This window comes from Channa argus, chromosome 11 (assembly GCF_033026475.1).
Source record: "Channa argus isolate prfri chromosome 11, Channa argus male v1.0, whole genome shotgun sequence".
In the NCBI taxonomy this organism is placed as follows: domain Eukaryota; kingdom Metazoa; phylum Chordata; class Actinopteri; order Anabantiformes; family Channidae; genus Channa; species Channa argus.
The window spans coordinates 24,024,447-24,039,129 of NC_090207.1; the positions used below are offsets into that span (position 1 = coordinate 24,024,447).

Consider the following 14,683-nt stretch of genomic DNA (forward strand, 5'->3'; position numbering starts at 1 on the left):
ACTGTGGGCTAACATTATTCTAGCTGTTGCAACATTTGATGCAATTGCACGATGAATTATAAGTGTCATTTCTGTACAGAGTATATAGGTGTGTGCATTTACGTCAAGCAAACTGCTTTCTAAAGGAATTCATTTAATGGTTTAAAGACAAAGGAGTTGTACTTTTTACCGATTGCGTGAATATACATTTGTTTTTACAATTTCCTTGTGAGCATTAACTTACTGTAAAGCAGCTACAGTATGAGCAGTACTTTTATAATAGTTGCATAATGATGTGAAATGATACTGAAGAAACTACACTTTAAGCAAATTACTATCCCCTGCAAACCACCATCATTTTTACACATCAGGTTTTTTTTTTTTTTGTCTTACACAGCAGCTCTGTGTTAAATGTTTTAATGCTGACAGCTACTTGGCCACTAAACCCTGCTACACAGTGAGTCTCATGAATAAGAAGCTAAAAAGCGTAACAGTCAATGAGAAATAATGGGCCTTTTCTGATTGGTTAAAAGGGCCCCACTTAAAAACGTTCTTCTTTACTCGCTTCTTATATTTCTGCCTTCGTTTCATTGACATTTCTTTTTTGCTGACATCATCTGACACCGTCACCCTCTAGATGACACCGTTTGAAAGAGTTTTCAGTTAGAAATTGTAGTCTTGGTGTACCTGGCTCCTCCACGTGATGTCATTATTCTTTAGATGACATCATCAGGAGGAGCTTATTTCTGTAGAGTTGCACTATTTTTGTGCTTTGTAAGACCTGGTAGATGCCTGTGGCTTTTGTCATTGTGGACACTATTTTTCCCTGTTTCTAGTTACTGTGCCTAATTAACCTAATCAGCTTCAAAACAGCCTTATCTTCTCACCTAGCCCTCAGCAAGAAAGTCTAATTCCCAATATGTTAAGTTGGTCCTATAATAGAAAAACGAGCATTTCATCGTCTATTTTATCACTGCTTGTTAATCACACAGTCTATTTCGGTTGTTTTATCACTCAGTCTCTTTTGTTTGGCTCGTGCATCTCACACCAGGCAGCTTTATTTATTAGCCCTATTTTTCCCTTTTAGGGCTATCCAATTGTCAAGGAAAGATAAATATTCAAGGCAATTGTCTTGGCTGTCTTTGCCGTGTTGGCAGCACTGTGGAGAGTTGGACCAGCGCCTGTGCTCTCCCACCCTCTTCCTGCCTTTCATCGGCCGTAGAAACGGTGAATACTTTGATGTCAACAGACACTGTGGCAGACAGCCTTCGCGCCTGGAGGACAGTAACCACGGAGAGAGGAAGATACAGGGTGGAGGTGAGTGCATGAAGACCAAGGGCAGGGGTGCAGTGAAATAATACGAATTGTAATGCATACGGTCGCAACAATAAGTGTTGAAAGAACATGATTCAAAAGTAGGAAAGATCTTAACAACAGAGTTGTGTCCTTATCTCTTCACAGTCATCTGCGATACATATTAATGACAGACTCTAATAGTACATGAGCACAAAAAGGATCTAGTTCAACCTTTGGCCTGTAGAAAGACAAATAGTTTTCAATTTCTTCTTGTTTACGCAGCTATAACAAGATCTGTTTTGCTTTGTGAAAGGTTACTTATTAGCTTGTTTCTCATAAATGGAGCCAGTGTGGGTTAGATAAAGAAATAGAAGGGAATACTGTAGGTGGAATGGAAAGGTCCTAGATTAGTGATTACAGTGCAGGGAGTGGCCATCAACTTGATTCCAGTGCAAACCAGTTAAGACCAAGGTCTGTAATGAGGAACTAAAGCATGAGCTGTACACAGATTTAGGATTAGTCAGCGTTCAGAAAGAAGATCCTACTATAAAACCAACAGCCCTGGACATAAGCCTGTGTCTTGTATGAAATTGTGTGGGCTGTGACACTTGGCTGATCCCAAACCCAGTTCTTCAGTATAAATGTAGCTTGTTAGTCTCATGTATTTCGGCAAGCTGCTGGATCTTTTCTGGGAAAAGTGAACGCAGAGTTATGTGAAACTGGATGAGACATAAGCACATCAGATTGTTCTTCCACGCTTCTCATTTTTAAGATAAGTAAGGGAGGTGGTGGGTTTATTGTCAATAGTATTTTATCAAAAAGTAATTTATCACATACATATCCAACTTTTTCAGTGGCCCAGTCAGAGCCCAGGTGCTGTGAAATGACATCAAACTTAAAGTCGTCAGAATATGACTCTTTAAAAACGAATCAGCAACAAGTGTAAGAACTTTTTGAGGTTATTCCTAAAGAAGCTTTAACCAGATGTTTAATCCCAGGGTTCATCACTTTGAATATTTAACAGGTGTGCTCAGTAAAGACATTAAAGATCATAACTGTAAGACACAATATTCATCAAGTTTCACATAAGTCTGCGTTCACTTTTCCCAGAAAAGATCCAGCAGCTACAAATAAGCTACATTTCTATTGAAGAACTGTGTTTTTCTTTATGTGAGATCAGCCAAGTGTCACAGCCCACAGCATTTCATACAAGACACAGGCTTATGTCCAGGGCTGTTGGTTTTATAGTAGGATCTTCCTTCTGAACGCTGACTAATCCTAAGCCTGTGTACGGCTCATGCTTTAGTTCCTCATTACAATCATTGGTCTTAACTGGTTTGCACTGGAATCAAGTTTTGTTTGTCTATGGCTGTGATTTCGATGAAGATCAGATCACGTTTTATGACCTGGTGATGCAGAAAATTGATCGTTCCAAAGGTTGCACATACTTTTATAACACTGTCCTCTAGGAAAATACAACTGTGTAGGTTATTTGTGCTAGCAGGAAAACATGACCCACATTAACCTATTACCACGGGGTGACGTGTTGCAGCTGTAGCAAATATAACACTGTCACCTGGCGTTTAGACACAGAAATGTTGCCCAGGAGGAGGAAGAGGAGGTTGTTGAGGTTGATGGATGGATCAACAAAGCAAAAGACTCCCACAGGAGACCAGAGTTCGAGCCCATTGTGAAAAACCTTTCCTACTATTGATGTATTGGTCATGTGATGAAGCTGTTAAAAGCAAACCCTCAACATTTTAAGTAAACTTAAACTTGGTTATTTGGTGCCTAAACCTGTCTATTAATGCCTTTGCCAGTGTTTGGACTGTTGGATTTAAGGGTTTTTGACAGTTCAAGGCCATCAGCCACTAAAAGAAGATGCAATTTCAATGCTCAACCGATCTAAACATTAAGGCTGGAGGATTAAATTCTGTCTTGCTTGCTTCATACTTACAGCAGCAATATGTTTAAACTGGCAACACAGAAATAGGATTTCTTTGTCCTGATGTCTTCCATAATTTTTTTATTCTTGTGGTTTCCTAAAGGTAAAGCTGCTTTTTGAGGGACATATGTTAGATCACCATTCCGTACAAGCGTGAAACACACACACAGACACACACATAACAATATAATACCATCATTTTGAGTGTTCTATTGCCTGAAACTCTGGATGTAAGACAGTAAGGAGAGGAGTAGCAGGCCTGAGGAGTTGTCCTCTGATATCATTTGGTTTCCTGCTCAGAACTCAAGAGCATTTTTTGTTTGCTGAGCAACACTTGACTTGAATGACTGTTTAGTGTGTCACATTAAGATCCTTTATAATCCCTGAGTGTCTGTCTCCTCAACTCTGACAAGGTTGGCTCCTCCAGTGTCTACTGTGTTTGATTGTCCAAACCAACCCTCTGCCCTGCCTTCTCCACCATGTGTCAGCATCAGCTGGGACAGAGCAAAGGTCAGATAATCATGATGCCAGAAAGACAGTCAAATTTGTGAGAAGAATAAGAATGCAGGAAAGAAATGGGCACTGATTATCCACGGGCTTTCCTTGAAGCGCCGGTCTGTCTGACTCATTGCATCTCCCATTGGGAGATGTGTGTGCCTCATGTGTGGAGTGGCATCATCCGGATTAGCTCATGGTGGGAAAACAATAGAAACAGACTGAAAATGAAACACGTTCCTTGGCATCAAGGAAGGATTCCTGGTATTTGGCACATGTGCAGACCCTAATTGTTTCTGTGCAGATGTCAATCGCTCGGGAGCCAAGCGGCATGGTCTACAGGGCCTCCTTTGTTGTTTTTGCATGAGTCAGTGTGTTGTGCATACTTGCCCTCGCTGTGGTACGCAGTTTTCCCCGGCCTCACATTAATGTTACGTCAGTCGTCTGCGTCCACGGTGACCCATTCCAGCTGTGTGGCACCCACTGAGGGACCATAGAGGCAGCAACAACGCTTTATCAACAAACCCGACCAAATATTAGAAACATGATCGCTGCTTAGGATGTGGCTTGTGACTGTGGTCCTTCCTGACTACTGTGGCTGTTCTCCATTTGACAAACGTGGAATGAATGCTGGTGTTGACCAGATTAGTTGTTTCAAGGAAATAGAAGCCTTTCTGTGTGGTGTGTTTGTACGATTACATTCTTTCCAGCAGGCTATGCTTTCTCTCATCCTGTGACTCTTTCTGATGTTACTGAGGATAAACAAACTTTTAAATTGTGTATTAGACGGACGTCTTCTTAGCTTCAAAAGAAAGTGGTTCTGTAGAGTAAATGCATGGGTTTTCACGAGCTACGCTGGGGTTTCCTTCCACCATTCAAAGACTTGCATGTTGTAGGGTTGTGACTTTAAATTAGTCATAGGTGTGAGTGGTTGTCTCCGTGTATCTCTCGAGCACACTGCAACTCTTAACAGAAGACGCGATTAAGATAATATAGGCATCTATTCTTCAAAGTGCTACCGAATGCTGTGCTGTGAGTCACTTATGCCTAGCAGTCCTTTGAAACAAGCAGGCAGAAGTAAACGTACACAGTACTTTAACAGGATGGAAGTTAAACAAAAATCAAAGGCTCAAAAGGATTTCACATGCTGATCTTCAGCAGGCATAATATTCAGCATGTCCAACTTCATCATTCAGAGTTGTTGCATGTGAATCTGATATTACAAACACACAAGAGGGATGCAGAGGGATGACAGAAAATGAGAGGGGCTGGGGGAGTGCAGGGTTTGCCTGTCACATGTTTGTGGTTCGTGATCAGTGTCACCAACCCTCAGGCCTGTGCAAACATTGAATGGAAAACAGCCACAGTGTTTGGGGAAAAAAAGAAAAAGTACATTTTATGGTGATGTCAAAAAAAAGTTAAAGTGGCGCTGCAGGGAACTTATAAATTCCAAACCGCATTTCATGGTAACCTCAATTCACAGTGGGGATCACAAGTCAGGAGATCTGTGCAGTGAATAAAATCCGAATGTTTTGCTGTCGCAAACACACCACATGTTTGTTTTGTGTGTATGGGTGACCTGAGAGTGAATCCAAACTGTTCTTGGGAAAAACCCTGAATGGCCTTGTACAAACAGCATTGACTATAGATGGCCCGGTCAGAGAAAACTCGCTCACTAGCTTTCCATCTTGTTCATCTGTCATCCATTTGATATGATATCAACCATTAAGTGCAGCATGATTCATAACAGACTGATAGTGGTGTCTTAGAATGATCTCCAGCGGGAGGTCATGCTGCTTGTGCAGCCTCACATTTCAAATGTACTTGAACTTGAGGAACTGGTTTTATCCGGTATTAAGTCGACCACCTCAGAGTTAGTGCTGTGTAAGCAGATAGTGAATATGCCCAATGACTGAATCTTCCATGAAAACTTCTAACCTTTAATAACCTCTATCTATCTCTTTGACAGGACAGTCTGTTCTTTGAGTTTGTGGAAGATGGGTCCCTGGAGTTACAGCACAGTCATGTCCAGGGCTTGGTCAGGATGGGGGCCTCTATTGTTTGCATGTGTCTGTATCAGTGTGTGTTTGTATGTTGTGTAAGTACATGTGTGTGTGTTTCAGGCAGCTCTGGAGAAAGGCCTTTCCTGTGTGGCGCTGGAGGTTCCTCTTGGGGCCGGGCGGCCGTCGGCCCTGCAGACATGCTGTCTCGCTCAAGTTCCACCACAAGGCCTTACTATTGTTCTGCCCCTCACTCCCTTTGTTCTGTTCAGCTTGACAACACCCCCCACCCCTTATTCCAACCCCCCCCTCCTACACCTCCACCCTCTTCTCCTGTCTATTGCCCTGCAGGTGCAGCTGATCTGTGGCCAGAGAAGGAGGAAGCACAGGCCTAGAAACAATAGGAGACTTCAGCTCCTATTTATACATCTTTGTTTTATCTATGCATTTCACTGCTTATTTTGGGGGGTTTGACATCAGTTTGCACAGTGTTGTAACTACACTGGACTGTAAAACCCCCTGTGTCAGCGCACAAACATGTTTAGCCTGTTTATGGCCAGCAGGGTTGTGGGATTCCCCCTTTGGTCAGGTGATAGGTGAAAGTTAATTTTATACATAAACTCTAGATTTCATGACTAATATGTACTGCTGAAATCCATATCTCCTCAATGAATTATTTTATACTTCAGTAGTTTTGTAAAACTGATAACTGCAGCCTTAAAGGCAGGGAAACCCCACGAAGGTGCTGCCTATTGAACGCCGAAGTACAATACTGTACATGTAAGATATAATGAGTGGATGTTGGCACTATCTCTGCACTCTGTTAATGAGCAGCTCTTTATGAGTGTCCCACGAGATACAGCAGGTACTCATCCATGTTATATTCCAGATCAAAGTGCTGGGGAAATGTGGCAATGGGTGCAGTACGGTCATTTTGAAACGTTCCCCGGACTCCAACTTGTACTGTAGTTCAAAGTGAGATTATTACTGTGCACTTAGTCAACAACAGTTCACACAGCGGTCAGTCAGTGAACCCAGATACAGGAACCTGATGTTTTTCGATGTAAAACAGTGAGGACCTCTTGGTGTCTTTCTTTTAGAGATAATACCGCCTGGTGGTTTTAATGTGGTGAATAGCTGTCAGCTTGGAAAAATATAATTGTGGCTATAATCAACAGGTCTCAAAACACGCAGTGCATCACAGCTTCCTGCACATGGAGCTGAACTCATTGAAGATGATGGTCTTCATCACCTTCACCAGCAACACAATTTCACAACCTGATATCTTTATATCAGAACACATAAAATGAAGCGAAGTGTGTGCAGAGCTAAACTCATAAAAATGGCCTCTCAACAAGTAAACAGACTGCTAAAGAGGGGCAACAGGGTTCAGTAGGTTCCAATCAAACCAGCTTGTAATACATTTAAAATTGAACAGAAATGAAACTTTTGTAGCTGTTCAGAGTGGTTTTGCTGTCAAAGAGAAGGGAAAGGCACGAGTGGACAAAAAGGTGTATAGTTCACATACTTTTACACATCTTTGTGTTGCACATGGGCATGCACACAAAACTTAACAGTGTGCAAAATGAAACATTAGCTGTCTACTTTTACACCTTTGCACAACTGCCACTGTGTGGTTTGGATGAACAGTCAGTTTTAGAAAATGACAGATATTGTCTGAGGATTTGTGTGTTATTGAGTGCAGGCTCTTTACTGAGATGGACAATGAAGCACAATCCTCATTCTTTGAGTACTGCATTAAACGCTAAGCTCTGCCATGAGAGAACAAAATGACAAGTGGTGCTGCAAAATTGGGGATTTTGTGCTGGTTATTTGGGAGCAGGAACTCCTGGATTCTGTGGCGTTCCTTTAAAATTAATACGCAGTGCGTTCAACTTGCTAGAGCAGGCTGTAGCATCATCATAAGATCTTTACATAACTCTAATGACTCTCATTTCTTTGCAGGCAAAAGCATAAAATACCAGTGAAATATCTGCAAGACTGCATGTTTTGACAGTTATAGTAAAATAAAACAGTCTGCAGAGAAAGATGAATAATAAGTGGAGCATTTGTTTGTTTATGTCCTTGGCCACTCTGAATGTTGCTCTCAGACAAATGTTAATTTTCACAGTTCCAGAACGAAATGCGCATAACAAAAGCTGCTTCCAGGTACACAGAGCTGCCAAGCATCCATCAGCAGAGACAGGAACTTGACTTAGAAAAAGGAAACTGATAAGGCTCAATTGCTCTGTTGCTGATCTGTATCAGAGTCAGCTAACGTCAGGCATTAGGCCACTGGGAGGGCGGAAGTGCGGTTTGTCTGCCACAGTCACGCTTTGGTCCTCTCTGGGGGTACGTTTATAATCTACATTAGGCCTAACTTGTTAAATAGCTGCTGGGCTCACCTAATTACGAAATGCAATAATAGACGAGCCAGTGATTTTCAAAAGGACAATACACTTTGTTCACTTGGGATATGTTATACATCACTTACTTCCTCCAGTTATCTTGCAGTAAAATCAGGCCACATTGACTCTAAGATCTTACACTTTATAATCCACAGTTAACAGAAACAGTGCCCTCTCCGTGGCCTGAAATTGACCCCTTTAATAACATTGTGTGCAGCTGTTCCACTCATTCGAATTGGCAGCGCTCGATTGTAGGAAGCATATGTATTCATAAAAATGTCTTTCTATTTGTAGCTTTAGTAGATTTATTGCTAAAACAGAGGTGGATTTTTTCTATTAGAAGTGAGATGACAGTTCAGGTTTCACAATTTAAAACCTGAGCCCATTAATGTCTGTAACACATTTCATGATAATCTATCAAAAGGCGGTGGAAGTTAGGAAGAGAAGCTCGTATCATCTGCATAAAACCTGATGCCGACACATCAGTAGATCATGAGTTGTTGAGCAAATAAGTGGAAACGCTGACCCTTTTCTGACACTAGAGGAAATGTTAGGGGATCAACAAAGTCATTGGAGTTTATTCACAAGAGATCAAGAATTTCCGCACACAACCTTATGACGGTCTACTCAACGGCTGTCAAGATATTTCACCACCAACGTTAATCCCAGGGTGGTGCAGGAGGAAAAGTCAGAAGAACACAACAGTGGCCAGGATTCATGCCTTGAGAAACTTGATCATCTGATGGCTGCTGATATGTTTCAGTATGGACGAATAGACCGAGGCAGAATGAATGAAAACAGGATAGTTTTTGTCTTCTGCAGTTGCGTCCTTAAGAAAAGCATACTGTAACCATTAGATCTGTGCAGCATTGCTCAACCAATGTGGAGCACATAACTGTGCCTAAATATATATTTTATCCTTCCCCCCTTCTGTTCTGTTCTTCAGCTGCTGGTGAGAAGCTGTATTTATCTTGGCCTATAATCAACATCACTATGATAATCAGAGCGAGAGGGAGGCAGCTGGTAGTTGTTAGGCAGTGGTGGTGGGCGATAAGAGCTCTTAATCTGCTGATGTCGGCTCAGTGCTGCAGCGAAGATGAAGGCTTTGGCAAATCAGACGAGCCACATGATGAGAACGTGACTGATGCAGAGAGGAGGCTGTCACGAGAGGGTCCTTAATGGGGTCAATATCAGGTAGTCGTCATGGTGGTTTAGCAGAATTACAGTAGCCTCTACTGCCGTTTATACTGTCCCTCTCCAATTGCGGCTGAAGGAGGAATAGAGAAACTGAGGAAATAGTTCTTGCATAGAAAATAAAGATAATCCAAAGCTCTTGTTTACACAGTTCCCTTATTTTGATTTAACATCATGCACTCGAAGTCTTTCATATGTGTCAGTGTAAATAGTAGCTGCATGTGGGGCAGTATTTAATAAAAAAATTCAAAGAGTTTGGAGTAAATTCAACTGAATATAAACAATGGAAAAAAGAGCTGCGAGTGCTGGGAAGGGCTGTTACAATAACAAACTATCTAATACAAACAAGGGCAGATGTATTTCTAAAACTAAATATTGCTTTTTTTTTTTTTTTAATAATTTACAATAGTGAGACTACTACATTTATACCTTGTGCCTCAACATGAACTTTTGCATATTCATGTGGGCGACCGTGGCGCAGGAGGCAGAGCACCTCCACCAATCCCCCCAGTTGCTGGTTCCGTCCCTTGCTCCTCCGGTAGCATGTCCTTGAGCAAGACACTGAACCCTGACTTGGCTGCTCCCGGTGAGCGTTGGCCAGCTGCTTAGAAGCTCCCCCATCGGTGTGTGATTGTGAGCGTGAATGGGTGAATAAGAAGCAGTGTAAAGCACTTTGAGTGTTTGTACTACCACTGTCTGTAAAGATGCAGTATGTATGTTTAAATATTTTGTTTTAGAAAAAATACATATCTCAAAACTTACTTTAATTTTGCCTAAGTGCAGAGATATTCTCATGTAAACGTTTTTAAGTGAGATTCACCCTTCTAACCAGTCAAATGTTTCTGCTTGATTAGTATGTTTAGTTTCATAATTTGATTATGAAATTACTCATTGTAATTTCATAATGACAATTTTGCAGCGGGCAATGTGTGGCAGAGGCAGCAGAGCAGTGAAAAGAAGAGCTGAGTGGAGCAGGGAAGATTAGATACTGAACCAGTGGGCACTTGCTCCATATGCTGCTATAGGCTCAGCTGATTATTATCATCCAATATTGGTTAACATTTGTTAAAACAACCTGCTGATAGTTGAATGTACAGTGTAGTGTAAAAATGAGAAAAATAGAGGAAAGATTGTGGTCGTTTCAAACAGGAAATGAACTGGTGTTGCTCGTTTGTCACCCAACCACCCTGAACTCCTCCTCATAAAAAATGTACTGCATATTACATCCTGTCACCAATTCACAGCTTGCTTATAATAACAATGGTATCAGGTAGTAGGTGAGCGGCTGATCCACAACTACGGGCGTGAAACAATTCAGTATTTCAATTTTATTGCCTTTGCTGACCCCCGACCTTTTGTTCCTGTTGTTTTTTTACTAAGAGTTATCTTTTAAAGAAAATTCATAGTCCCCAGAGGAAAATATCTTTAACTTTTCATTCATCAACCAACTATTTTGTCTAATTATTTGAGTCATGACCAAATGCCCGTCCATCATCCTCAGCATGCTAATACTGTAGCATGCTAATACCATACATGCTTACATTAAATTAGCTGGTCTTTGTGTGCATCACTTGTGTTTTTGTGCAAAATCAGAAGAAATAACACAGTGTACAGTACAAACTCTCCAGTTTTAAAAAGCAAAGCCTCTCCAGTGAAACCAAACTACAGTAGTCTGATCTGAGGATGGAGGAGGCTTTTAGACAACATGGAGCAGCAAACTCTACAGAGTATCTGGCTGCATGTGCTCAGGGTCTGGCTGCCCCAGAATCAGTTTCAAACCTGTTCAGATTAACCCTGTGGGTCAAGTCGGGGTGAGCTGGAGAGTTCATTTCAGAGCACACTACACCAATGCTTTATCCAGGCAGCCTGACACCTTAAGTAAAGCCTATAAGCAGATCAGCTGCCAGCCCTTAAAAACAAAACAAAAAACAAAACAAAAAATAAATAAAAACAGACAGAGTTGTGTGTTTTTGTGACCCACATCTGTGACTCTCTCATTAAGGCTTTATTTTATGTTCCATTATTAAGCAAGATGGACACATACTTCTTAAGCCCTCTGGAGCCAGAGAGAGATCAATGTCACTCAAATTCTGCTCAGCTTGTTTCTTTAATAATGAGGCTGAAAGATCAAACCGACAAATCATTAGTGGCTTCATGAAGACAGGAGCAACTTCACATTTAGAGTAACACACCAGTGTGTTGCCAGAAGTTAGACGCACTAAGCTTGTCTTTGGGTGGAACTATGAGTCTCCAGTTTACCCGAAAGTGCCTATTTCCCGACACTGGAGGTCTCTTACAGCTTCCTAAATTGCAATAAAATAGATTTTAGGGTTATCTTTCCTGGATTTTTGGACCAGCTTGTTATTACTGTCTTTGTCTCTACCTTTTTCACCCCTGTAATCTAAAGCCATCAGTAGCTTTCACATTTCACCTGTTGTGCTTGAAGTATTTATTAGCTGGATCTGTTTACTGTACAATAGCCAGATTAGAGGGACAGACAAGAGAATACGCCTAAAGCTGCATAGGAATGGGAATAGAGCAGGTCCAGTGTGAATGGAAAGTGGAGAGCGCCATCTGCTGTCAAACGACATATTTCTAAAATGACTCTGTCCGTCTATTCAGGGTCAGAGGGTTGTCATTGGGTAAGAGGGGGAGTATGCCCTGGACAGGTCTCCAGTCTATCTCAAGGCTAACACAATGAGACATACACACAGACAACCATTCACACTCACATTCACACCTACAGCCAGTTTAGAGTCACAAATCAACCTAATATGCATGTATTCAGACTGTGGGAAGAAACCGCAGTGAAACCAACGCAAGCACAGGAAGAACATGCAAACTCCACACAGAAAGGAGTCAGCGAGGGGATTCTAATCGGGATTCTAAGGGGTCCCCGGTTCAAATCTACCTGCTGGTTGCTGCCTTTCTTTGTGGAGTTTGCTTTGTCCAGTTGTACTTGCGTGGTTTTCCTCCACGTACTCTGGCGTAAACAAACACCGAATTGCAATTTAATGCAATCCAGCACATCACCTCTGCCACGAATTCTACTTTAACAATGTTATAATTTCTCGTTTTTTACGTTAAGACTGTCAGAAAGGTGATAATTCTACTCTCTGTTTATTATTGAGGTTGAAGTGGTGAGTGGAGTCGTACTGGAGTTGATTAAAAGAGGAGGTGGTTCTAATGTTTTGGTCAGTCATCAGTTCATCCACACAGTTGCGCCTCTTTTAGCAGCCGCCATTTCTTACGTGTTTCTTTCTTCAGGCTGTGCTTGCTCTCTCTGTACTGTGTTTAACATCACTCACAATGACACTTTGGAAAACTTATTTCTTTAATGAGAGTAGTAGAAGTGGGTGTCTGGCCTACTTCAGCTCTGCAGACATGTGTTATCCTGTGCACCTGAAGGATACTTTTGTAAAAATTACTGAGCATTTTGTTTCCAATTAATGAAAAGTTTAGATTTGTTTGTGGGCCACAGACTAATACTATCATAAAGCAGAGTTCAAAAATAATTTAACCCAAATTACAATTGGAAAGTGAATGTGACTTTTGCGTGCTCTGCATGCAGCCTGTGAGAAAATCAATTTAATTTTTTATTTTAAACATAGCACCAGCTGTACGAGATCAAAGAGCTGGAGCTGTAAAATACAAAATAATTAATAGCAAAAATTCCAGTGCACTTAACAGTCTTTCAGGGCTTTGGTTTAATAATAATTGCACGTGAACCAGTCTGTGAAACATTTTAGCATCATCAGATTTACTCATTCAGTCACAAGGACTCAGACAGTTACATGGCCAACCTTTCAAGACATTACAAGACCATCACTCATTGATTCCAAATTCAATATAAATATAAATAGAATCACTAAAAATTCCAATCGATGAACAAACATCTACAAGCAAACATCCGAAAATACTCATGATATATCCAAAATCTATCTAGTTGGGCAACACTATCTTCTTTCTACTGTCTGCAGAGAGAATTATCTCAGCTTTCACTGTCATACATACAGAGAACATAATACATTTTAAATACCGAATATGATTCTACTGCATCAATCCAGTATGTTTCTTTTTTCAGTAGCTGATTTGCAATGTCGCCTCGTCTTTCTAAGCCTATAAACTGAAGATCGTAAGGTAACTAAGAGCAGCTGAACATGAAGGAACAATCTGGGATTAAAATGCCAAAATTATTATTGCTCTACATTATACGGATAAGAAACATTGATCAGATTCTATTCTTAAGTCGGATCCAGTCGACAGCACACAGACTGTTAAACAGATGTGATGAGGATCTTTCAGGGTAAAATAAATTCATCAGTAACACTGCTGCAATAGTACAGGTAGGTCATACAATGGATAGTATCGCCATCTGGTGGCCAAAATTAATATTTTAACTGTTGGTGAATTCCTAGAGTGTGATCTTGACAGAGGTATAACATTTATATTAAATAAATAGACTTGCATTAATAAATAGCTGTTAACATAACAGAAGCATGATATAAACATGTGGGTGTAATAATAAATAAAGAGATGCAGGCAGGAGGAAGTAATGGTACTTCATTTGTTTGCATCTAGCCCCCCGAGCCAGCGATATTTTCAATCCATTTATCATGCTGATTCCTTACATTGTGCTTTGTTCTGATTCCAGTGGTCATTGTTTGTTCTGTTAATTCCACAATTTGTCATGGGCAAAGCTAAAAAACAGACAGAGACAAGGGAGGAAAAAAAGAGCCCAAACAAACATGAGGCTTATGCGTCACTGTATTTTCTGCTTGTTGGGGGTAAAGACAAATAACGCTTTGTTCCACTCAAAGGTAAGAATACGCCATTATTGTTGCAAACTATTATCTGTGCTCAAGACAGCAAACCTCAAATGATGTGAATGTTTTATTTTTATTTTTTTAAATAACATGAAAATATGGTATTTGTTCCTTGTGATTCCGTAGGATTTGGACTGATTCTAAAAGAGAATCAGCTGTTGGGAAAGTCACTGTGGTTGTGTTAAAACCCTCCAGCATGGATGGAGCACTCAAGGCCCCAGCAAACGACCAGCTGTTCTCACAGATTACTGCTGCCAAGTGGCAAATTAAAAGCACAGCAGTTCTGTGATGGCACAGGGCCGGGCCCCCAGAGCCAGTCTGCAGCAATATGTTTTGAACTCATTCAGCTGAAATAAAGGAATCAAGGGTAAAAAGGTTACGGCGTGTTTACCCCAGGGAAATGCTCAAGGCTCTGGGGCCAGCAATTTCGACTAATATGACAGATGTTTATATAGTTGCTGTTGGTAATCTAATACCACAGTGTTTCTTCCTCCTCATTCGTCTTTCCTCCTCTGTCATCCTCCTCCACTTGCAGCATCT

The 14,683-nt window shown here is 41.0% G+C and overlaps 1 long non-coding RNA gene across 1 annotated transcript; it reads left to right on the forward strand.

Annotated features, from left to right (window-relative positions):
• The first annotated feature begins 323 nt into the window (after nt 1-323).
• On the forward strand, nt 324-13,583 carry LOC137136506 (uncharacterized). The gene is made up of 2 exons (XR_010915597.1): nt 324-1,296; nt 5,839-13,583. It is a non-coding gene; the product is annotated as an uncharacterized lncRNA (long non-coding RNA).
• The last annotated feature ends 1,100 nt before the right edge of the window (nt 13,584-14,683 follow it).